Source organism: Manis pentadactyla, chromosome 12 (assembly GCF_030020395.1).
Source record: "Manis pentadactyla isolate mManPen7 chromosome 12, mManPen7.hap1, whole genome shotgun sequence".
NCBI classification, from domain to species: Eukaryota; Metazoa; Chordata; class Mammalia; order Pholidota; family Manidae; genus Manis; species Manis pentadactyla.
In genome coordinates, this window is record NC_080030.1 from 60,095,708 (window position 1) to 60,121,293 (window position 25,586).

Here is a 25,586-nt window from a genome sequence, read left to right on the forward strand (position 1 = left end):
CAACCAGACCAGACTGAATGCTCAGTAATTTTAATTCACAGTTCAGGGTTCAATCAGTGCAACAGATGGGGGGGGAAATAATCAACTGATTTTGGTGCCTGGACAATTCTACTCAAAACGTCTTAGTAACTGAACTAGTTTAATCCTACAATATTGTATATAATATATTCTGTATAAGTTACATATAAAGGTATGGTCCAGTCTTGAAAAGGCCTGGCACACAGTAGTTGCTCAAAAAAAAAAAATTACTGGATAACAGAGCTTCAATAAAGGAGAAACAATACATTACCCTACAATCAGTGCATGCAACAGCATCCTTCTAAGTCAGACTAACACTCTGCTTGATGGACCATAACTTGTATAACAGGTACTATATGACTCCCACTGCAACACAGAACCACCAAGAGACTCTCCACTTCATTTTGTCAACATGGCCATATCATTCTGGTTAAAGAGTATAACGTCAGTAATTAGAGTACTGTTGTTGAATATATTCTTAGTCATACTCCCTGTCTTTTTTTATTTTAATTCTAGCAATCTACATACCCCACCCTCAACCCACACCCGCCGCTTCTGTTACCATTATCTCTAATCCTCATTTATTTTATTTTTATTTTTTTCCAATATGAACATTTAATACTATAGATTTTCCTCAAGACTGCAGAACCTCACAAGTGTTTTAGATACAGTCCTTTTGTTTTTACTCAGTTTGAGCCGTTTCAACTTTATAGATATTATGAATAATGCTGCTATGAACATTCACGTGCAAGTTTTTGTGTGCACATATGTTTTCTTGATAAGTCTAGCTAGGGGTTTACCTACTTTATTTGTTTTCTCAAAGAACCAGCTAGCTCCTGGTTTCACTGATTTTTTCTATTGCTTTATTCTTCTCTATCTTACTTATTTCTGCTCTGATCTTTATTATGTCCCTCCTACTAACTTTGGGCTTCATTTGTTCTTCTTTTTCTAGTTTCCTTTTTTTTTTTAAGTGGGGTATCATTTATATACAATCTTATATTGGTTTCAAATATACAACACAGTGGTTCAACAGTTATCCATATTATTAAATCCTCAGCCCCTCTAGTGTGGTTACTATTTATCAACATAGAAAGATGTTACAGAATCACTGACTATATTCTCCATGCTGTGCTACCGTCCTGTGACCTACTTATATTATGATTGCAAATTATTGTGTCCCTTCATCCCCCTCACCGTCCCTCAGCCCATCCCAACCCTTCCCCCTTGGTAACTATTACTCACTTCTCCGTGTCTGTGAGCCTGCTGCTGTTTTGTTCCTCCCATTTTGCTTTGTTTTTATATTCCACAAATAAGTGAAATCATATGGTATTTGTCTTTCTCTGCCTGACTTATTTCACTGAGCATAATACCCTCTAGATTCATCCATGTTGTTCTCTAGCCCTCATTTACATTTTCATCTTTCCTTTTATAATTGTGGCTTCTGAGTAAATTCCATCATCTTTTGAGTTCACTTTGGCAAACTGGGTTTACATTTTTTGATAACTAACCCTACTCCTCATCAGGTCTCCTCCTACAAAGAATAAATGAAACCTTTTTGTAAGTAAGCCCAGTAATTCCCAAACCTAATCTGAGTAATGTTTTGTTAACAGTGTGTGATCATTTCAAGGCCATGAGCTAGACCAAGGTGTCCTTTTCAGTATAACTCAATCATTGGTCTTTTTCCCAATACTTGGTTTAAAAAAGGTAAAAAGAAACAAAAAACACGAAAGTGAAGACAGTTTTTGTTTTTTGTTCGTTCCTTCTTTTTGAGACAGTTTTTCTTTCCATCATTTTTCCTTACCTGTTTACTATTACTTATTTTAGCAAACCAGCGTATAAGAGCACATATATTAATCTGGAAATGTGTTTTCCTAGAAATATTCTAAGAATTACTATTTTGAAAATTAGAAGCCTGAAGACATAACAAAACAATCATAAGCCAGTATCATTTTCCCTGGCCCCACCCCTTTCAAACTGCATGATATGAACTTAGACAAAAAGAAAAAGTTACTAAATATCTCTGAGCACCAGTTTGCTCTAAAAGAGAAATAATAACAAATTCTCAAGTTAAAGTATTAGAGATAATACTCAGCAATAGTACCTGGGCATACAGAAGGCACTTAGAATTTGTTGGATGAATGAATACATATAAAGTACCTAACTTAGTACTTGACATTCAGAAGGCACTCAGTATACAATTACCTTTAATATAGCAACACTTCACAATGTTTTGAAAAGAGTACTCCACCTCCCAGGTCCCTACCTTAGCAACACATTTAAGACTAAATCCAGTGATACCGCCGTGGTACTTAATGCATTTATCTCTACTTTTTGCTAGCACTGAACCATGGCTCTGTTTTGTTAAGTACGTCTGTGTATGTTTGGGTTACCCCCTCAACTAGATTATGAACACATTGAAGCCAAGGAGTGCTACTTTCTCTGTAGCCCCAACACATTCATTCATTTGACCCTGTCCTAAGTGTTGATTATATGAAGCACCCCCGAACAGAAACTTACACAAAATAGATGCTCAATAACATGAAACTACGACTCACAGAAAGAATACTAATACAGAAGGCCTTTTACTATTACATATAATACGCATGTAATTCTTCTAATCACTAGCCAGTCATTAATCCTGAATCCATGTCTGAAGAAGAAACTGGGGATCCTCAGAAGTTCCCTCATGCAAGACCATCCAGCTACCCCAGTTCCTCTCAAAATTCCTTGTTCTTTCCTCCAAACTACACTGACTCCTAAATGAGGATGTCTTTCCTAATTCGACTTTACAAATCAAACTCAGTTATATTTCAAGAGTACCCTTTTCTGATTTTTTGCTTCTACTTGCTGTAAGCTGCTGCTGCCAATCAATACAAACTAGTTCATAATCCATCACTATTGGCTCAGATCCTGCATGTCGGTAAAATAATTTAACTTAGTCGAGAATAAAGAGGCAGCCTAAGAATATTCCACTGGATAAGAAGCCCTCTACAAAATACAAATGCCCTTAATTTCAAGACATCATATGTAAATATACATATATATGAACATACAAATTAATTCTCTTTAAATATGGTATCTCCCAAATAAACGGTTCCTTTTAAATACAGCATCCCCAAAATTCTTGCAAGGAATGAGTACCTCAATAGAAGTAAACAGGTACAGTGGTAAAACAAACCTTCATCAAAAAGCCAATTTTGTGAATACATTGGTCAAAGGAGAAAAAAATTAGCCCAAATCCATAGCCCTAGCTAGATGTGCAATTCAGGCATTCCTCAACACAGCTTCTTACTCATTTCTGAAGACTGAGCATTAAAAAAGCAAAGTAATATATTGTACTATGTGTATACATTTATATATGCCATTGTCTTGCATCAAGTTAACCCAGGAATCCATGTTTCCTGACTCACTGGCTCCCATGAGTGCTAGAGCCCTTACTCTTTTATACTGGCACAAAGTGCAGCTATAACACTCTCATTAGCAGAGCTCAGAGTTGTGTCTACTCCTGGGGTAAAGGTCTAAAGAACTCCTCAAGGGCAAAGACCAAGTCTTACTGTTCAGCACTGTTAGAACACAATAAAAATTGGTTAACTAGTAGAAACACTGGTAGGGGCATCATTCAGGTTATCCATCCTTGGAATCCCAAGGATACCTTTGTCCCACATCACATACAGACACTTCTCTTGTATATTTCCCATCCTAATTGTACCTACTATGGATAGGTTTGGTTGAACTATGTATTTCCTGGAAATAAACTACCGAACAAGCCAGTGGAAATGATTCAAGAACCAACCCTCAATTACTCAGGGACTAATTAAACAGGATATATATTTCTTCTTTCCTCCACTACTGGATTTTGGATTCTTAGAACATTGATTGGATAATCTACAAGAGAAGGGAAATGAACTGAAACTTGTTAGGGTTTGTCAAGTTCCATATCACCAAATTGAAAATAATGACAGACAGTACTTGTGATTTTTTTTTTCTATCTAGATAATGGAGAGTTGGTTATAATTAGAATAAAGTAGCAGGAAGGTTTAGAAAACATAGGAAGAGGGGATAAAGAAAAAAGGCCCCTCCATGGACCAGTCATTTGCAGGACCCACTTTCTGGCCCCTGTAGCTGAAATCCTTACTACCCCAGTTACCTATTTTCTCATCCTCATTCCCCAGCAGACTCATGCAACTAAAATATTAATTACAGCACATGAATTCCCTTCTGCTATCACTGACCTACCATTTCCACTATTAGTCATCACTTTAAATTTGAAGTATTTATTTCATTGACTCCTATTAAACGACTAGTTTGGGATAAATAAATTTCACTGTATTCAGCACAATGTCCCTTGTCTCAAGGAACCAGTACTAGAAAGGATTAACTACTTTTTTCAAAAGGAAAAAAATATCCCCTGGATATATTGTGACAAGTCCATATAATATATACACCAGAAACCAATCTAATAATTTTAGCTAGGAATTAAATCACTCTGTTCTGCCTTTGACAACCTATCTCCTTCCCTTCACAAAACCTTGCTATGGTAAAATGGTAATATGACTAACAACACTAACTCTTCATGGCTCTCAAAACCTTATTTTATTGAGCCCTTCGACAAAAGAAGCAAGGTAGGCACTGTTACTCCCATTTTCCAGATGGAGAAATGTAGGCTGAAAGAGGTAAAGTGACTTACACAAGGTGATTTTTAGCTGCTAAATTGTCCTCTGGATCCCATTCTAGCACTCCATCCATAGCCACAATGACTCCCCACATGAAGAAAAATAACCACTCTCTTCTACTCAGTATAAAACAGGAAATTCACCATCCCAGGAAACACATTATACTCTGCTTGAGCTTTACTCTGCATAATCCTAGGTAGCTGTTTTTGCGCCACTGTCTCTGCCGCATCATCTACATGGACCCCATCTATTTATTTTGCTCATTATATTATTCAAGACCATTCACGAACAGAGAACAACAATGAAGTCCTGTTAACAATCACTTTTATATTGGCACTTATTCAGCTTTGACATGTAGACCACGCCTACCCGGTTATAAAATGGCCCTATGAGGATTATTACTCCTGCTCATAAAAGGTAAGGCTAATTTATTTCTCTTCTGTTTTTTACAAACAAGAATTAGCAACTCCTTTAATACTCAAGACAGAGAAGGAAAATGAAAAGTAGCAGAAATGAGAAGAAAAGATCAAAGGGTGGGGAGGGAAGGAAAATAGTAGCACTGGAGTAGCAAATGTTCTTTGATGCTCTACCCATAGAGGGCTGCTCGCTTTGCCTGACAGTGACCTTTGTTCTGAAAGTAGACCCTGGAATATTTGGACAAACCAGCACCCTCCAAAAATTACTGAAGGGATCTCCCTGGACAACAGCTGTATTCCCTGTATAGATATGTTCAAAAGTTGACAAGTCTATGCTAACACACTAGAAATTCACTATACCCTTTGACATGCTATTTGACACAAGTTAGCCCATGTTGGATTTAAGCCACGGAAGTTAAGCTACTTAAGTACCTCAAAGCTCTCGTAAGTTTCACCTACAAAAATTTACCATGTTCCAGAATCTTCCATAGCCCTGTGTACTTATACAACGGTTATATTAATTGACAATTGCTTTGTCCTAGTTTTCCCACATTTTCAATTCTGAAGAATAAAACTATTTACTTTCAGAAGAAAACAGGTGCAATTCGAATGTGATTAGGAGTCTAGTAAAAGAACCAGTGCAAAGATTATCCAGGGCAATCTCATAACTTTTCCTTTTTTATTGGAGCCTTAATCATACTTAGACTAAGACTTTGAGGCATTCAAAGCAGCTGTCACAAAATGTTTTTCTGCCCATCTTGTCCCACACTCTCCTTCCTGATCCCCAAATGTAGCATTTAACATTTACAAGTGTATCAAGCAATTTGTTTCAATAAGCAAATCTTACCTAGTGGCAGTGAAGAAATAATTGTCTGGTGTCTTTACAATTGCTGTCAACCCCAAGACTTCTTCTGAAGGTCTAGCATTGATTTAAAGAAAGGAAAAGCAAAATCAAAGCATTGTCAAAAAATAAAAAAAGTCCTCAAATCCACAACCAAGAAGCGTAATTTTGAATCACTGAGTCATTGCTGATTTTCGCACAATAGCACTCAATCTATTAAAATATATAAACTAGTTCTGGATGAGGTGAAATGGAGCTTGTCCCTCATGTCATTCCCCTTTCCTAAATTCCCCCATTAAAGTCTATCCCACTGCATGACAAGCAGGTTCATTTGATTCAGCTTTCTCTCATTGCTTCTACCTTTAAAATTAAAGTTACTTTACAAAACACACACTAGCAAAAGAACAGATACTATGTAAGCAGTTTTTGCCCATATATGTGTTTAAATCACACATTATACAAAGTATTCAGAAATAACGTCTTACCCAGTGAAACAAAATTACACTCTTAGAACTAAAAGCAACTACTGTATTTATTTTATGACTATATATAACTGCAGGGTTAAGAAACTAAATACTAGCCTTAAATTATACTTGTTAAGAGAATAATCAGCCATTTTAAGAGCAAATTTCAACCAAAGGTCTTTTTCATTTTTTTTCTAAGTTCTAAACACGTTGTACTTTGTATTTTTATTAACATTCAACCGAAATTATCCGCTGTGACTCTTGATTTAAAGTGGTTAAAGGTACAGACGACGGTAAATATAAAAACAATTATGTCTAAAGCGGGGAGTGACCAATCCCAGAATAAAAGCGACGTGTTTTTCCTATATGAGGTACAAGGGATGGAAATCTTAGGGTCTGGGTGCCCGGAACTTATTTGCTCTCTGATTTTTCTGATCAGCATCCTTTCACACAACGTCTGGCTGCCCGCTCAGGTCGCCTAATCACTTCCACGTCTGAACGGACTACGTAGCTACAAGCAAAGGCCAAACTTTGCTCTCGGCCTCTAGAACTTAAAGATGCGTTTAACCACTAGAGGTCTCCCCTTGGCCAGTTTTGCACGTTCGCTATTTTGCTGCACTTGAAACTTTCCGGAGAAATGCTCTCTACTCGAGTCAGTGTTTTTCTAAAAAAAAACTTGCGCAAAAATCCACGCGGCCAAGCTAGCCGGTACGGAGACTCTCCGGGCTCCCCAAACCAATATGGATATCACAACAACGCTTTAGGAACATCAAAATCAAAATTCGACACACTCGTCCCAGCCAACCACCCCCCCCACACACCGCCCAAAATCTTATTTCTCATCAGTTTCCCTTAACTTAAACTTAGAACAATTAAAAATCTTTTTCTGTTTCTGTTCACTTCGAATGATTTCTAATACAGTTTTCAGGCTGTGCTACCAAAGTGGCAAAGGAGCGGCCCAAGGGATGCAGGGAGGGGGAAGGGCCTTGCTCACAGCGCCCGAGGAAGTTGCATAAGGAAAGAGACTCCGTTTTTTGGGTCCCCTAAAAAAATCGGCGGGGAGGAGGAGGAAAAGGAAGCGGGGTGGGGGGGCGGGGTGGGGAGAAGGGAAACCGAAGTAACGTTTACCTTCTCCCGTGGAAGGGTGGGGTGCGGGCCACGGTCTTCGCGACCCCGGCAGGCGGCTGGTTACCCACACCTCTCACCAAGCGCAGACGGACAAACAGATACCCCCACCCTCCGCGGGGAAGGCTGGGAGGAAACCACCCGCTTTTAAACTTTCTCTCACGGTCGCGCTGTGGGCCGTGCTTTGCCCAGAAAGGGTTGGGGTGTGTGTGGGGGAGATCAAAGGGCCTTTTTCTTTAGAGGTAATTAAAGTTTTACCACCAGCACAGAAGTTGCGCCTTCCCCCACTCTCGTACCCCTTTGCCCCCTCCAACCGCAGGCTCACAAGTTTTCCTCCTTCACCCCCCACCCAACCCAGCTCGCGGGGCGCACGGCGGATGCCTCGGCTACTGCGCTTCCCGATCCCCACCCCCGCCGGCCTCTACTTCCCCTCGTCGGGCCGCCACGGCGCGAGGACGGCCCGCCGGGCCCAGGACGCGAGTGTGCAAAACCCATTATTCCGGAATGGCACACGCACGCGGCGCGAGGCGGCCGGCGGCCCCGCCTCGGACCCCTCTTTGCCTCCCCAGTATAAGGACGGTGTAAACAAGTTGCAGGAAAAGCAGCCCTGCGCCCCCCCCCAACCCCGCCCGGCGCCCCAGCGCGGCGGCCGCTGCCGCCCGCCGCTAACGCCGCCGCCGCCTCGCGACACACGCCCGCGCCCGCACCCTGGCCGGCGCGGCGCGGCACGGCGCGGGGCTAACGCCGCGACGGCGCGGGCTCCCGGCCCGGCCCGTGGCCCGCGCCCTCCCCCGCGCGGACGGCCGCAGCGGGCCCGCGCTGCCTTGCTTCCCGAAGCACTTTCCTGCCTCGGGCAGAAATAAACCGGAGGGTTTATTTTTGTGCAACTTTCCCAAAATGGCGGAAATTGGAGCTGATCTATATGAAATTCTCACACAGTCGGTCAGGAAGGGGGAGGCGGCGAGGAAGAAAACGCAAACTCTCGGCCGCCGAGCCCCGCCGCGGGTCCGTGAGTGTGTGCGTGCGTGTGAGTGTGCGTGTGCGCGGTGGGAGTCGGGGAGGCCTTTCCGCCGCGCACACACACAGCACACGCCGGGGAGACGCGCCTGCACATTCAACCAGTCCATTCTCCGCAGCCCGAGCGGGGAGAAAGTGGCCCGGCCTCTTTTCCCACTGCCTCGGTCTCCCGTACTTGTACTTCTCGCGCTCGCTCGCTCGCTCGCTCGCTCTCCGGTGCGCGCCCGGCACAAAGGCCACACGGGCGGAGGGGGCCGCAGGGGCGGCGCGCGGGGCTCGCGCCTCCCGCCGCACCGATCCGCGGCCCCGGCCGCCCCCGCGCCTCCCGCCGGCGCCCCCCGCCTCGGCGGCCGCGCTCGCCGCCCAGGCTGCAGCGCCGCGGCGCCCACTCGGGCACGCACCCCGGCGGAGCCCGGCGCCGCCGCGCTCCCCCAACCCGCGCCCGGTGTCATGAAAGCGACCAAAGTGACAAGCCCGGGGGGCGCGGGGGAGGGGGGCCCACACGCATCCCGCCGCCTGCGCGCCGGCGAGAGCCCGACGCGGCCGCCTCGCCCGGCTCCCTTCCGCACGGCCCCCCACACCCTTCCCCGTGTGCGCGCAAAGAAAAAATACAAGTCTCTCCTCCCCCCATTTTTTCCTTTCTCTTTTCTCTCTCTTTTGTTCCTCTTTCACACTCGCACTCACTACTTCAGAGTGAGATGCCCAGAGACTCCCTCTCCAGCCATTTCCGAGTCACTTGCCCACTTTTTTCCCCGGGATTAAGTTTTCTCCTCTTTCCCAGAGGCGCAGAGAAGTGGGGGAGAAACCCCTTCTGTCCTTTCCCCTCCCCTGATCTGTTTCACAAGACGAGGGTGCGCTTCCTTCTCTCTGTAGGTCTCTTAACTTTCATCCTCACCCAGAAAAATTAATGAATGGCTTTTGCACGGACAAATGTTCTGATTAATTAGAGATTAGATCCGATCAACCGCTTCTTACCCCCAAATTTTCTTTTTTTTTTCTCCGTCTCACGAGTAGTCCTGACAAATGGTCCAGGGCTGCGGGCGCAGTGCGCATGTGCGCGTAGAGTCAGGGCTGGGGAGAGGGGAAACTGCGCTGGTGCCGGTGCCGCCGCCGCCGCCGCGGCTGCCGGGGAGGCTCGCTCTGGCTTCCCTGTTACTGCTGCTGCGCCTTCGCCGCTGGAAAGCAGCAATAAAGCCGGTTGGCAAATGCAGCTGCCCTCAGATACTGTTTCAGGTGCATCTTTTCAATATCCTTGTCACCGGCTCAGAGCTGGTTCAGGAACAGTCAAACAAATAGGAGAGACGGCTAAGGTTATAGATTTCTTTGTCTATTTTTCACTTTACTTTTTTTAAAAGGCAATTCTCAGAGCAGCTAATCCACCACGTACTGTTAAATGTATGCATTCGGCCATTAAAAAGCGGGCCCTCGTCTTATACAAACATTACCCAAGGGCTAAATGCATGCTACAGGTCATGAAAAATAAGAAATAAAGTTTTAAGCTTTTACGCAGTAGAACCTCCCCCACCTTTAGGACTGGAAGAATGCATAATAAAGTGTGCGTGTAAAACTTGCGCGTTCTTTCCGTTCCTTCAGTGTGGGTCTCTACGGACAGCTTAAAAATGTTAGGCCTCTATTGTGAAATATGTTGGGATTCGTACATCAACTTGGAAATCAGTGTTACCGTGCGTGGGCAATAAGCAGGTCGAGGACTATCCTCTTAATGTATTCAGTCAAGATGGCTGAGCGGTCCTAAATAGCAAAACCTGTCTTTGTTAAGGCGTCAAAACTAGATCAAGAGAGAGTATTGTATTTCGGTATTGACAGGTTTCTACTTACTGACTTCAAGCCTCTTTTTGGGTAGCTCATCATTCTCCTTTTCTAGTAGATACAAGTACTTACAAAATAATTCAATTAATTGAAGTTGCCATAAACATTTGAATGTCAATAACAGAGTTTGCTGTGAGAGAAAAAATCAGCCCGTTTGATTTCAGGAATGGCTGGAGCAAGTCTTAGAGGGGTGGGAAAAGCGAAGGACCCACCCCTCAAAGTGGACAATTTATTTTGCATCTAATAAAGGGTAAAGGGGGCCTTTTCCAAAATTACTGCCCCAGGCCTAGAATTGAAGTATATCATAAGATAGAAATTCTGCATTAAAATTATTTCTCCTAAATGTAGGTAATACTACTCTTGATTGGATTTTTTTTACTTAAGGAATGTTCCTGAACCAGTTTCAGAAAATAAACTGTTGTTTCCTTAGGACCATGAAATTACTCTAGAGAAGCAGACCACTCAACTACTTCTTCTGTTGGTATAGTGACCAAATTATCCAAACCAAAATCAGGACATATGGCTTGATACATACTCAGGACTAAGGAACAAGCCCAGTGAAGCTGCAGAGAGACCTTATGAAATGTGCTTCATATGGTGGGCAGCCATTGCTTTAGGGTGTGAGGTAGGGAAGGCTGAGTTAGTGAGGGCTGTAGATAATCTCAGACTGCCAGTTAACTATTGATTTCATGCACCACATCCAGCCTTTTCCCGAACTACCCCCAAACAGCCTAATTAAACTGATCAGAATTTCAACTTCTTTCCTTTACTCCCTAGGCCTTGAATAATAAGCAGTGAAATGGTCAAGGTAGACTGCAGGAGAAGGAAAGAAAGGCCATGAACTTTGTACAAAACTCAGACTTTACCTAAAAAAAAAAAAAAAACCACTAAAAAAACTAGATTTCTCTTTCTAAAAATCCTTTTTTAGATTCATTCTCTCTAGATAATTTATGGATGATAAATATATTTCACATATATTTTCAGAGATGTTGTTTCAACAGTCTGTAAACTTATATTAATGGGTACCTTGGACAAGGTGCTGGGAATAACAAAATAAAAACAAGGGCACAAGGAATTTAGTCTGGATAGGGGGAGTCTAGTGAATTGGGCATTGCATTATGGAATGGTAAATGTTGCAGTGGAGTATGCAGAGCAAGGATAATTGAGGGGCACCTATGTCAATAACAGGCTTTCTAGAAAAAATCATAGTTAGGCTGATTCTTGAAGGACAAGCATCCAGGATGTGTGTTTCCACCTTTCCTCTGGGAAGGTGATCTCATCAGAGAAAGCCTGAGTAAAGGTCCAAGGGTTCGGGGAGCAAGGCTTGCCTGGGACCTGTACACTGAGGTTTACTAACAAAAATAAGGATGAATTGAGGCTCTGTACAATACATTGTGTTTATCCTCCAGAGATTGCCTCAAGGATTTCATCTCAGTTTTCCCCAAAATGTGGCTCAGGGAAGGAAATCATTTTGAAGGTACTCTTGTGTAAGAATAATGACTTTAAAGGCTGCTACCAAGTTTTTCTACAAAGAATATTTTGGTGCCACTACCTGAGGCACAGGCAGAATGAAGTATTAAAATCCAGATAACACTGTGTTATTCTTCATATAAAGTAGTACTAGTTACAGGCCTTTCTCCATCTGTACCATAAGTTGGTAATATTGCTAGTCCTTCACTCTGCCACCAGTTAGTGACCGCTTAATAATGCATATTGAATCCCTTTTTTTGCAACTTCACTTAATCTCATCATTTTCCACCACTCTCCCCTTCCCATCCCACCCTGCTCTGCCGTATCACACCTACATATCGAATCCATCATTTAGACCATATCTGTAACTTCCTTGGTATCCCAAAACAAAGTATTGCTCACTCCTTTATTTTTCTTTGTTTTTATTAAACCCAAATTGATTTCCCCCAAATGACTTCAGGTTACCTCTTTTTTAAATATTCTGCAGCTAAAGTCATTTTACATGGAAAATCTTTTTAACAGATCACTGCATTCACTCTTAAGACACTTTGAGGCTGCTCGTCACCTCCCAGATGGAGGTTTTCACAACCTTTCTCATTGTATTCCATCCTCTTACCTCCACATTATGAGAACCTCTATTTAGAAACTTAAACTCCCTTTTCCTAACACTAAGCTTGTCCTGCATTGATAGGACACACTTCTCCCGTCTTGGAACAATTCAAGGACAACCTCCTCCACGAGCCAGCCTTCACAATTGAAAGTGCACAGGAGAGAAGGCCAAGAGATTTGCATTTTCATCCAGTTCTGCCACCATCCCCTAGACCCATTAGACTGGTCACCTCACATTTCAGGGCTTCGATTCTCTCACTAGTGAAGCCAAGAAAACAGTTTGATTTCTGAGGTATCTTTGAAAGCCTTGTCCCTCCCCATCCTGCCCACATAACAGAAACATTGTTCCATTTTAGTACAAATAATATGGAACCAAGAAAGGAATTTTAAGAGTGAAAAATCTATCCATCTGCTAGGTATCAGAATGTAATCAGTTTGTAGCTCATTCAGTTGGTTTAAGCCTGGTACTAATGAGATAAAGGTCATGGGTTTCATTCCCTAATGGCTAGTTAGTTTTGATCTGTTTCATAGCCACAAACTGCTTTCCTAACCCCAGTCCTCACATTGTAACATGTGCTATTGGTCACAAGTCTTGAGGTAAAATTGAATCTTTGCATAGAAAATTTCTAAATGAACAATACTTAAAATTATCCTTTTAATGTATTATCTTACTTTTAAGTATGAGTCTAGTTATTGATTTTTTTACCCTGCATAATTTTGTGCTCCATGTTTTTCCAAGTATAAAAATGACATTAACATTGATTTGGCCAAGGTTCTTATTATTGATATTGTAAGAGCTGAGTTTGATTTTCTTGTTAGTGGTCTAGATAACACTGAAATGTTCATATACGTACTCTAATTTGAATCCTGGTATCTTTCTGTGACACATCTGCATACATTCTTAGCACAGAGCTTGTGATAGTGAAATGTAATTTAAATGCTGAGGGTGGAAGAAAAAGGGCATATTACTCATCTGGCAAGGAAAGGATTATAAGGTATATCACATTCTCCGTATCTTAAGGTAATTAATATATAAAGAGCTTCTGGATAGATGTGAATATTTGTTATTTCATTTAGATGCAAAAGTAAAGATAGAAATATGACAGACATATTCAAAAAAGCGGAATAACTTGGGATTGAAAACTGACTTCTAAATTAAAGGGAAAAAAATGTATAATTTTCCATAAAACACTTACTCATTTAAAGCCTAAATCCAGAAGGCTTATAACCAAGCAGTATTAAAAGGGACAAACCAGACTTCAGAACGTGTCTGTGACAAGCATATAGGCCCTGATATGCTTAGAGTCTGGTTCTAGAATGTTCTTTCTGTTTGACCTGGCCTCCTGGCCACAGCTGAATGATCCAGGAGTAGGCATTTAATCCAAGAACTGAATCAAGTAGCAAGAGGTAGCCTATGTATCAGCAGGAAATGTTTCCCCATATGAATAAAAGTCATATTCTCACACTTGGCCACACAAACTGAAAATACTGGAGATAAAGTTAATTGATAGGCAATACATAAACTTATCATTCACAGAAAGAAAAAAGCAGCATGCAGTTTCCTTTGCTATTAGGCATTAGAAACTATGCATAAGGAGAAATTGTAAAGTAGAGCAGAGCAAAAGTTAACCAGCCAGATAAAGATTAAGGGGCCAGAGCTGCACTGGGCTCTGCATGACCTCCTGTTCCCAAAGGTCCTTCTCATTTTGGAGAGAGGGGGCCATGTCATGGTCATCATGAAGACTACCCGCAAAGCTAGAATTTCTGTCTTCACTAGTATTGTGATGATAATTTCCCATCCCTTATGGAAAACTGAGTTTTTTTTTTAATTGAGTACATAAACATAAAAAAAAAATCATAAAAAAGACCCCAAGCAACGGCAACTGGCATAACTTCTTACAAGTTATTAAAAAATTAAATTTAAAGGGCCTTAACGCAATTAAAGGGACCAAGATAGAAAGTCAACTTAGTCCAGTATCCAATTAGTTTGTTCTCATTAGTGGTATATGCAGGCCAGATAGTAGGGATCAAAACCCAACTCCATCACTTGCTAATACGTGATCTTCGGCAAGTTGCTGAACCTTTCTTGCCTCAGTTTCTGAATCTGAAAATGGGGATATAAATAGTACCTAGCTCATGGGGTTGGGAGATTTAATGGATTAATGCAAGACTAATCCTTGGCACATGGTGCAGACTCGTATAAGTAATATATGACAAGAATATCCAATAAGTATGTAATAAATATTTAAGAAAATCTCATTATGTGAATTATTACATCTGCTCTTTTACTTGTCCCTTTCCCAGCAGGTTACTAGGCCATAGGTGTCATTTCACAGGCATGCTCAGGGACAACGGACTCCTAAAAGTTCCTAAAAGCATGTAAACAGCGAGTGCTAATGGAATTCATAGGCCCTATTTCAAAGAAGCCTGCTGTTCAGAATATATTATCTTTATTTAGCATTTCTATTACACTTTTACATTTTCAAAGCCCTTTTCTGTTTTTTAACTAAATATTTGTTATAACATTCCTATGTTATCTTTCGTAAGGGAGGTAACTGAGGCATGGTTCCAATTGTTAATACCTATATCTGGAATTGAATTCATCACATGAATACAGTAAGTGTAAGTGTATATTAAGACATTATTTTGTTCATGCAGAATGCCGCATGGAATGTCAGTGTTTGAGAATAAGACAATCTGCTACTTTAAATGATACTTGCTATGCCTTTTAACTTGGTTCTGTTTCAGAGACCAGAATCAATAGGAAGTTTTTTTAAACTGGGGTTTCTCAATAGGTTTGAAGTCTTTACAGAATAAAATTTTGAAACTCAGTATTGAAACATTTCACTGTATCTTGGTAATTTCCCAGTCCTTTTCTATGAAAACCTCTTCCAGAAAGTAGTTTGTTCTTTGTGTGAGGAACGTGTATATGTATGTTGGGGGTTTCTGAATGTATGCCCTTAGAATTTGTAGATGGTGAAGAAAGAAATGGGTGAAAAATCAGTGTACTATTGATTAAATCAATCAAGAGTTACCTAAGTTAAGGGTCTGCAAAAGGGCTAAGGAGGTTTGGGAAATACCCAAATCTAATCAGGTGTCTCTGTGGAGTTTCATTCTGAAATGTCTGAAAATGTACTGGACCACAAAGAGACACTGAGTTTTGGTCCCTATTCCAGCTAATTGGCTTCACCAAAGTTAAAACAATCTCAAGTCAGAGGAACCCTTAATAAAGGTGGGTAATTTATCCATTGGCTTGCAATTGACTGCCTCTTCCACAGCACAACCAGCTATTTACCCATCTCAGGGCCAAATTCCTGTCCAGGTGTCCTCCCCCCAATGTAGACTCCTTCAACTTCCAAATCTCTCTGTCCCTCTCCCATCTCCAGGGCAAAGTATTCCTACTTCATCCCCAGACTGTTCTTCTGAATATGTTCTTGATCATACCCTCCTTCTATTCCTTCATGAATTTTCATCATTCTTCCAATATTTACAGTCCCTTAGTCTCCACTGGCTTTTTCACAGCCTAAAAAAAAAAGTTCATGCTCATTGTCCTAGTCCTAAAAAAGAAAACCTTTCATCAATCCTACATCCCTTTAAATACTGTACCATAATTTATCCTTTCCTTTGCTGCCAAACTTTTTGAACAAGTAGTTTACACTCACTTTCTTCATTTCCCTGCATCCTGCTCCTTCAATCCACGCAGATTGCTTTATATGTCTTCCTCTCTGTAAAATCTCCAATGACTTCCTCAATGTCAAATCTAGTAGCCACAGTCTACTTCCTATTTAAGCTTCTAGATTTGGCAGTGTTGACTAATCCCTTCTTTGAAGCTATCTTTTCATTCCATCTCTTTGTCAATTCACTGTTCTAGTTGTTCTCTCATCACTTGGACCTAGTCCATCCTTCTTTCACCTGATAAATATGAGTACTTCTGGAATTAATTTCTCACCTTCTCTTTGGTCTTTACATTCTCTCCTCAGTGAACTCATGTTAGCATCATTTGAACTCCACTTTGTGGAAAGAGCTCCTGGACTGTATTTTGGTACGTGTGTGTTCTACTGAGCTTCAAACTTACATTTCTCATTTTTTGAGAGAAAAAATCCACATGGATATACTAAATGGTTGAAGACAATGGAATGGTATGAAAGTTTGAAAAAAAATGTTTTTAGAGCTGGGTTGAGGTCCTAATTCCACCACTTGATCAGATGTTAGTATCTTAATCTACCTAAACTGAGTTTCCTCCCACGTACAATAACCCCCAGTTCACTGAGCCATTTATCAAGATTAAATAAGATAATGTCTAACACATCAGAGCTTAATAAATGGTAACTATTGTTTTTGCTTGCCTCTTCTTTTTGCATTCATCTCAGTTTATATTGTCACCATGCTGTACTCTCACTCAATGACTTAACTGCAGGTTCCTCTTCCTGCCACCCACATCCAGTTGGCCAACAGGTCCTATTGATTGTTCCTTTATAAAAGGAACCAACCCCCCTCCTTTTACTGTTTCCCTTGCCACTGCCTTACTTTGTTTCCTGCCAAGATTATCACCCTATATTTCTAACATCCTTGCCACAGTTATCTTTCTTGAGTATAGGGTTGGTAATGTCACTCCCCTGCTCCAAATCCCTAGAGTTCCTCATAACTTTAGAAAAAGTTTATCTCCTTGGTATAATATTTTGTAACCTTCAAGCCCCAGAATAGATCAGCCTTTCCATCTTCAGCTAGTATACTACAAACTCATGAGTAAGCCATACTGAGGAACCCCAGGGCATTGTCACCTGCCTTTGCCTTTGTGCATGCTATATCCTAAGCTTGAAATGCCTTTTCTCTGCTCCTGCTTGATCATCAAAATTTCTATCTCGCTGAAATACATATTTGTACTTCCACATTTATAGCTGCATATTCACAGTAACCAAAAGGTGGAAACAGCACAAATGTCCATCAACAGAAAATTGGATAAACAACATGTGGTATATACATACAATGGACTATTTATTCAGCCTTATAAAAAGGAGGAAACTCTGACATATGCTATCACATGGATGAACCTTGAAGACATTATGCTAAGTGAAATTAGCCAGTCACAAAAGGGCTAATATTGTAGGATTTAACTTATAGGAGGTACCTGTAATCAAATTCAGAGACAGAAAGTAGAATGATGATTGCCAGGGACCAGGGGAGGGGAAAATGGGAGTCATTGTCTAGTGGGTACAGAGGTTTAATTTTGCATGATGAAAAAAGTTCTAGAGATGGATGGTAGTGATGCTTTTGCAACAATGCTACTGTACTTAAAGCCACTGAGCTGTACATTTAAAAATGGTTAAAATAGCCAATTTTATGTAATGTATATGTTACCACAATTAAAATTTTTTTCTAACTCATCTTTAGTTACATATATTAAGTACCAGGGACTGTGCTAGGCAGTGGCAATACAAAACATAAATAAATATATTCCCAGAAGGGTATATAATTGAGAAAGGCTCAAATTCTATTTCTATTCAAACTCTAGGTAATTACACTGGAAATTTAAAGCTTTCTTCTGTCTCTGTACCTATTTTAGCACTGTCACATCCTTCTCCATATTGTGTCTGGTCCTTGTAAACTTTTGTCTCTCTTTTGAGATGATAAAATGCCCTAAGGTCAGAAGCACTGTCTTATCTATTCAATTTTTTGATCTATCATAGCACTTAATACAGTTCATTGCACATAATGCAAGCTCAATAAATACTTGTTGAGTAGAGCAGAATGGAATGGAAGTTAAATTCAGCCATCAGTGAGGTTCAGGCCAGAAATGACACCACCTGATTAGGCAACCCTTCCTCAGTATGGGTGTACTGACCAATAGCATTGTCCAACAGAAAGATCGAAGGAAAGCTCTCCCTCAAAACACAACTACATCACTTAATACCAGGTACTCACAGCTGCTATGGATTCTACTTATGATCCTCAGTAAATGTGGCTATCATCTCTTATCTGAATTAGCTTTCTAAAATTTCAAATGTAAAGCCATAATTTAAACTTGGATGAATGGGCTTAGACATTGTCCAGCATATTTACAATCAGAGCTGTGAACCAACCATTGAGAGCTCTATGAAAAGAAAATGTAGCCACCAACATTTGGTTTCCCCACCTCACACACTGGAGTTTGGAGGAGTGGGTCTCATAGCTTGTTTGGTTTTGAGTACACGGCAATAATCAGCACAAATGGCACTTAGACATCTATAACTTTCTCTCCTCCGATAACCCTTTAGTTATAAAACATCTAGGTAGCAGTAGGCACTTAAGCCTATCTTCTTGAGTGCTAGAAATATTTTTTCCTCACCAGGATGGGATTTCCCTTTCATCTTCAGAAGTGAGTTCTCTATTTTACCATCAAGACGAGGTTTAGCCTCCCTGGTACTTAATAATTATGGTTAAAATTTACTGAGTGATTACTGTGTGTGAAGAACTGCACTACATACTTCGTATTATCTCGTGTCTTCTTCTTGGCAGACCTATGAGCTAGCAAAGTGGATTTCTTTTGTTTGTGAACACCCAAATCTCCTTTCCTCTTCCTTCTTTAATAGCACCACACTTTCACTTTGGAGAGCTCCCAGCTTTGTTCCATGTAGTCTTGGGGGCCTGTCAATTCTAAAGCTTCATGGCATCAAGGAATGGGTGGGTAATAGAAGTGAGGCCAATTAGGTTGTCAGGAGAGTCTGATTCATGTGCCAAATGACAAGGGCATGGTGACGACAAGTGGCTTATTTCAAAGTACACTGCCAAAAATACCTGACTGATCCTGTGAATAGCCATGGCCCCTGTTCTCCCCAGGGCCTGCACTAGCTTTTTCTTCAATTCTTTGATATACCATATTTTGTTCCAGTCAATTCTGATTTTTTTTAAAATCTAACATTAGCCAGAAGCAGTTGCTTGTAACCAAGTATCTTCCCACTAAGATAGTGTATTTGTTTTCTATTTCTATGTAACAAATCACCATAAATATGGCTGCAGAGGAACAACATATGTTTATTATCTCACTGTTTCTATGGTTAGCACTCTGGGTATAGCAAAACAAGGTCCTTTGCAAAGAGTCTCACAAGACTGGTCATGGTGTCAGCCAGGGCTAAGGTCTCACCTGAGTCCTCTTCCAAATTTACGTGGTTTTTGGCAGAATTCTGCTCTTTATGGTTATAGAACTGAAGTTTCTTTTTCTTGCTGGCTGTCAGCTAGGGGCTACCTGTTGTCAGCTCCTAGGGCCCCTGCTATTCTTGCTACATCAGCCACTCCTGGGTCTCTCACAACACAGTGGTTTTCTTTTTCAAATCTGGCAGGAAAATCTCTCTCACTTAGAATGTCTCTCTTCAGGGAAACCCCGGATTCTTCCTTAAAGGACTTACCAGATTAGTTCAGACCCACCCAGTATTATCTCCTTTTTGATTAACTGACAGTCAAATGATTAGGAACATTAATTACATCTGAAAAATCCCTTCCCTTTTGTCTCCTTATGTGCTCTAATCACTAGAGAAAAATCCCATCACAGGTTCTTCCCACAGTCAAGGAAAGGCAATTATAACAGAGAGTACCCCACCAGTTGGGGAAACTCTTGGGGGCCATCTTATAATGCTACTTTTCTTACACCCATTTTACAGATGAATACTAAGGTTTAGAGGCTAAGTCATCTGGCCAAGATTATGGACCTCTAAATATTAATGTCAAGATTGAACCAGGCCTGATGGCAGTGTTTAAACTGGGTTATCATATTCTTGAAATGATTTTTATCTTCTTCATGTAAGTCTTCTTGTACTTGCTGAGACTTCCCTGTATTTTTAAGAATTTGTCTAGCTTCCTCCTTCCACCTGTTCTGAATACCCTAGTACATTACATCACATGTCCATGTAGACAATACGGGTAAGTCATACAGAGATACTAAGGCACTTGACAAACACCTTTGGAGTATTCATATATGTTAAGTCACCATAAAACCCAAGAAATCCATTTTCTATCAAAAGACACAAGATTGATGACAAAAGTATGAGCATACATGGAAAAAACAGTGAAGGAGTGCTCAGAAGAGGGAATAATAATGAATTCTGATTGGAATGAGAGGCTGAAAGAAGCCTTCTCCATGGAAATGAATAGGATTTTGCTTTACAAAGCAGTGATGTGACAGAAGCACAGGGGATCTTCCTGGAGCACCATCCTCTCGTGAGTCCCGTCGTGACTGATCATTGATCCTTGCTCATTGTAAACTGACACACAGGAAGCTTTTCCAGGATTCAAAAATGGTAATAAGTTACCCCACATCACATCTTGAAGTTCTGTTTTCTTTGATCGACCTAACGCAATTTAGAAACTAAGGAAAATAAATCAATTTTGGTCAAAATATAAGAAAATAATCTCATACTTACTAGTACCATCTGAAGCATGTTTTCCCTGGGCAATTACGTTTATGTTACACAGTTTATTGACCACTACTTTTCTGAAAGACCCATCTTGGGCCTATTAAAGCAAATATAGAACTAATACCACTAAGGGAAGTTGAGAAAACAGAGGAGAAAATGGCATTCTATTTTATGTATGAAACCATAGTACATTCGTACCAGAAATACTAGGTGTATTTGTTTTGCTAGAAATTTTGTATGAAACCGTAAAATAAATGATGTGAAATAGTGTTGTTTAAAGTAGCTGCTAGGATATTTGGGTTTTTGAATTAAAATTTCCAGATACTCAGAGCCCATATTCCAGCTAAATCTGTCCTTCCATTTATTCATTAATTCAACAAGTATTTATTGAGCACCAACTGTATGCCAGGCATATATGTGTGTGTATATATATATGTGTGTGTGTGTGTGTGTGTATAATTACACACACACACACATATAACACACATAACACACACACAAACTGTATATAGGTGGTTCTAGGGACAAATTGTTGAATAAGACACATATCATTCTCCTTAGGATATAAAATGTAGTCGAAATATTGTCATTAAATAGGCAATTATAATAGATCATAATATATGCTATGGCAGAGAAAGTACAAATTGTTATGAGAATATTAAGGACAACTTTGTTGAGTTTAAGGAAACCTAAGGTTTTCCGGAAGAGATGGCATTTAAGTTGGTATTTGAAAATAGCATGAGAGATGTGGGACACCATGAAATGAACAAAAAATCCTTAAGAACATCCACCCCTGCCCCACTGAATTGTGATGTTTATTTGGGGACATAAAGGAGGTAACTAAGGACTTCCACTTCTTTAAATTATTTGAAAATATTCAGATTTTTAAAAATTACATTCCCCACACAAGGATGCTTCGTTATATCACTTACCAGCCTGCATCTATGAGCTGCAAGAACTTCCCTGCCACATCTAAGCAGGAACTCAAGAATTTACTTGGTCTGCAACAGGCTTTGCTTGGAATCCATCTCTACTTGGTCGTGAAATCTGGCCTCTGTAAAGACAAGAACCAATCTCCCCTAGTGGCCACTGTGAACTTAGAATTTACAAATGCTGGGACCTTGTGCTCACTGGTATAGTCAGTGCCAGCTGCTTCAAGGCTTCCAGAAAAAGTTGCCATTTTTTTTCAATTATACACTGAGCAAATGCCAAAAATATGACTTCTCCAAATTTCACTTATTATATAGGACATTTATGGACAACTCACAATATATCTTCATATTACAGTAGACTTTGCAGTTTTCTTAACTTTCATACTTTAAAATCAACTTTTGCTCCCAAACATGTAAGTTGTATATGTATAAGTATACCATTTAACTCTGCCCCACTCACATGACCACAACTTACATATAACATGGATATAGTTTATTTTCATAAAACTGCAATAGATTACTTTAAAAAATGAGCTCACAAATTTTACAACATATATCAAAATTTTAAAATGCAGATAAATCTTTGACTAGTGTTTCTACTTCTGTCCTACAGATATTCCCATACATGTGAGACATGACTAGGCACAAGGTTGTTATTCACTGGAGCACTGTTTACAAGAACAAAATAACTTTAGAAACTTCATCAATATGGGTGTAATTTTGAAAATTATGGCAAATTCTTACAAGGAGATACTATGTAGCCATAAAAAAGAATAAAGAAGGTATATATGTCCTGATATGGAATAATTCTGAAGATATAAGAGAGCAAGGTGTAGGATCAATGAGTACGGGATGTTTTGTATAAGAAAAAGAGAATATATATATATATATATACACACATATATATATATGCTTCTATAGACTGAATGTTTGTGTCCCCCTAAAATTATATGTTAGAACCCAGTCCCCAGTATGATGGAATTAGGAGGTGAGGCCTTTAGGAAGTGATTAGGTCCTGAGGGCCTCATGAATGGGATTATAGCAGAGTCCCTTATAAGAGAGACTGTGGAGAGCTCCCTAGCCCCTTCTGTCATGTAAGGATACAACAATGCTAACCCCATTACATGTTAACATAAATAGCATATTTTCATTTAAAATAACTAGATTTTCCCAAATGAAAAGTTAAGAATGGCATATCTTTGCAAATCTCCTAAACATCTGACTTAGTAGAAGACATCTAGATTCTCATATCTGCTTCCACATTCAGTCTATTGTGATATGTTGTTCTGGTGGAAGTATAAGGAGAAAATCTGGTTTCACATGGATCAGAGGTTGGAAAACAGAAGTATTTTAAAAGCCTTTTCAGATACTTGTAGCTATTCTTTGATGTTATACTAAAACTTGACAGTTAATAGTTTCTTGAAGGTTAGTTGCAATGTAGTATCTGAAACTCTATCAAAGAGCTATGAATACCCTGCTACATGAAAATCCATCCTTGTGCCTTCCACTTTGAATGGTTCTTTTACCCATACATGGTTTCTTAAGATCATGGATTGGTGATTTGGGAAATATTGGTCCACTGACTCATACAGATCTTCTAAATGTCAGCACATGTCCTTTTACACTATCAAAAAAATTGAGTTTACTATACACCACCAATTTCTTCAGAAAAGTTTTCAGATAATGAAAAGGTTTGAGCTCACAGAGGTGGATACAGGTTTTCTAAAGTCCTAATTTTTACTTTAAAGCTCAAACTTCATAATCTGTGGCCCATATTGTCTTTTTTTTTTTTAAGTAACAGGCACATTTTGTTTGTTTTTAAGAAAATGTTTCCCAAATACTCATAGGAACAGCCATGGCTCGTCTTGTTTCAAGTAAAAATGGTGTTACATGAAAACATAGTCACTTGGGTTTGTAACTCAAACAACCACACAAATGCATTTCCTTGAGACAACCTGATACTTTGGTATGCAGCAAAAGTGCTTTATATGTACTTCTCTCTGCATCAGGCAGGCTATTAAAAAGGTACTCAAGAGTCAAGATTTAATAATATTATTAGCTTTTCCTGTTTCATTAAGGACATTTTAAAGTGAAAATTGAGTGTTTTTATCTGTCAGTTTGTGGCAGAGAAGAATACAATGACTCACTCCTAGTATAGTTTTAGTGCCATTGTCTTGATTCACATCAAGGTGCCAACGGTTTTATCCACCACTGCTTTTGTATCATCAGGGCAGATACCAGTAGTGAAAATGGCAAATGATATGTCATTATCATTATGAAAATAGTTTTGATCTCACAGACCCCCTGAATGCATCCTATGACCCCTCAGGAGTCTGCAGATCACATTTTGAGAAGTACTGGCATAAACCATTTCCAGAGTATGTTGTAGAAACTAGTAACATTATTTACCTTCATGAAAAGCACTGGATGATTGGGGAACAGATGTGGGAGGAAGACATTTCACTGTGTACCCTTTTTACTTTTGAATTTGAACCAAGGGAATGTATTAGTCATTCCAAAATAAATTTTAAACTTGTTTTAAAGAGTATAAGAAACTTGAAATCTGGACCAGGGAAAGTGAGGTGACAACTTGTATTTAAAGATGGATAATATTCCACATGGCTGCATAATTGCATGGTGGCTGGCTGGTATAGAACTCAGAAGATTTTGGAACCATGGCTCAGGAGGGTGCCTAGCCTAGAGTCATTGGTTAGGTTCACACACAAACTGTTAATTGGCACAGTAGTTCAGGCATGTAGAGTAAGCAGGGGACTTGCAATAAATCACATCATAATTTAATAATAATAAAACTCAGGGAGGAAAATTAGAAAGCTCTATGTGACTGCAAATAATTAAGGGCACCCAATAGTCTCTAATTGCCATTGACTTGTCTTCTGGATAGCCCCATCCTTACAGCCAAACGATAGATCTACATGACAAAGCTAAGTACTAGTCACATGGAAGGAGCTGCTCTTTTTTACAATCCTACCATCCTGTTTATGTATTTATGTATATCCTAATATTGGCCTACCTGACCCACCTTGCCCTTCTATCTTCTAAAGCAACAGTCATAAACTCAGATTCTCAGAGGTTCCCATCAGATAATATCAATGAGTAATGCAGGCCAAGAAAAGGAAATCCATTGTCCTGTCAGTTTATCTTGCATATTTTCACTTATTGTAGAGGTAAAGCATAGGAAATAACTCATGTACAAAAAGTAAATGAGAGCTAAAAACTGGTCTCTGTCAGGAGGACAGTAACTGGTGAGAACCCTGGTGAACTGGAGAGACAAATCTGTGTCAATCGGACACCTGCTCCTTAGCTCTCCATAGAGGCTCTGGATCTGGTGTTGCCACTGGAAATGTACAGTACGTGTTATTGTAGTATCTCTCATTTTACAAAAAAAAGATGGATATCTGGATATTGGGGAGAAATTTCCTAATTTCAAAAAATAGGCAACCAATTAAAAATAAAGAGTATGCAGTTTTTGTATGCAGGCAAACACCATGTTGAATCAAAGAAAATGTGTCTGTGTACTGATTTCACACACAGGCTTACAGCTTGACATCTCTGATCTAAATTAACTTTTTAATACCTTTGTGAGTATCATTTGGGCCCAAAGAGGATTCCAACACAGCTGACCTGTTTCTCTTCATTAGGGCAACTCATTCCAGTCAAGGCTAACTCCCCAATGAGAGAAAAAGTACTCCCGAGGATTAAAGGCACTTTGGCAGTACAGTAAATTAAAGGGGCTCGGTACCCTGAAACAGGTCCACATCTCATCTATAGGCTAGAGTAGCCCAGGCA

General features: G+C 40.1%; 1 protein-coding gene across 6 annotated transcripts in view; it reads right to left on the minus strand.

Moving 5' to 3' along the window:
* The window catches only part of L3MBTL3 (L3MBTL histone methyl-lysine binding protein 3), a 106,948-nt gene extending 97,367 nt beyond the window's left edge, over window positions 1–9,581 (minus strand). For 2 of the 6 annotated variants that reach the window (XM_036903819.2, XM_036903815.2), the window contains exons 1-2: window positions 7,541–7,809; window positions 5,955–6,026 (exon numbers count right to left, since the gene is read on the minus strand). The gene's annotated coding sequence lies outside the window, so the exon portion shown is untranslated. Of the gene's footprint in view, window positions 1–5,954; window positions 6,027–7,540; window positions 7,810–8,472; window positions 8,557–8,729; window positions 8,749–9,529 lie in introns of those variants that run through there. The other 4 variants (XM_036903816.2, XM_036903818.2, XM_036903817.2 and 1 more) reach the window with 4 other exon arrangements.
* Between the last annotated feature and the right edge of the window lie 16,005 nt (window positions 9,582–25,586).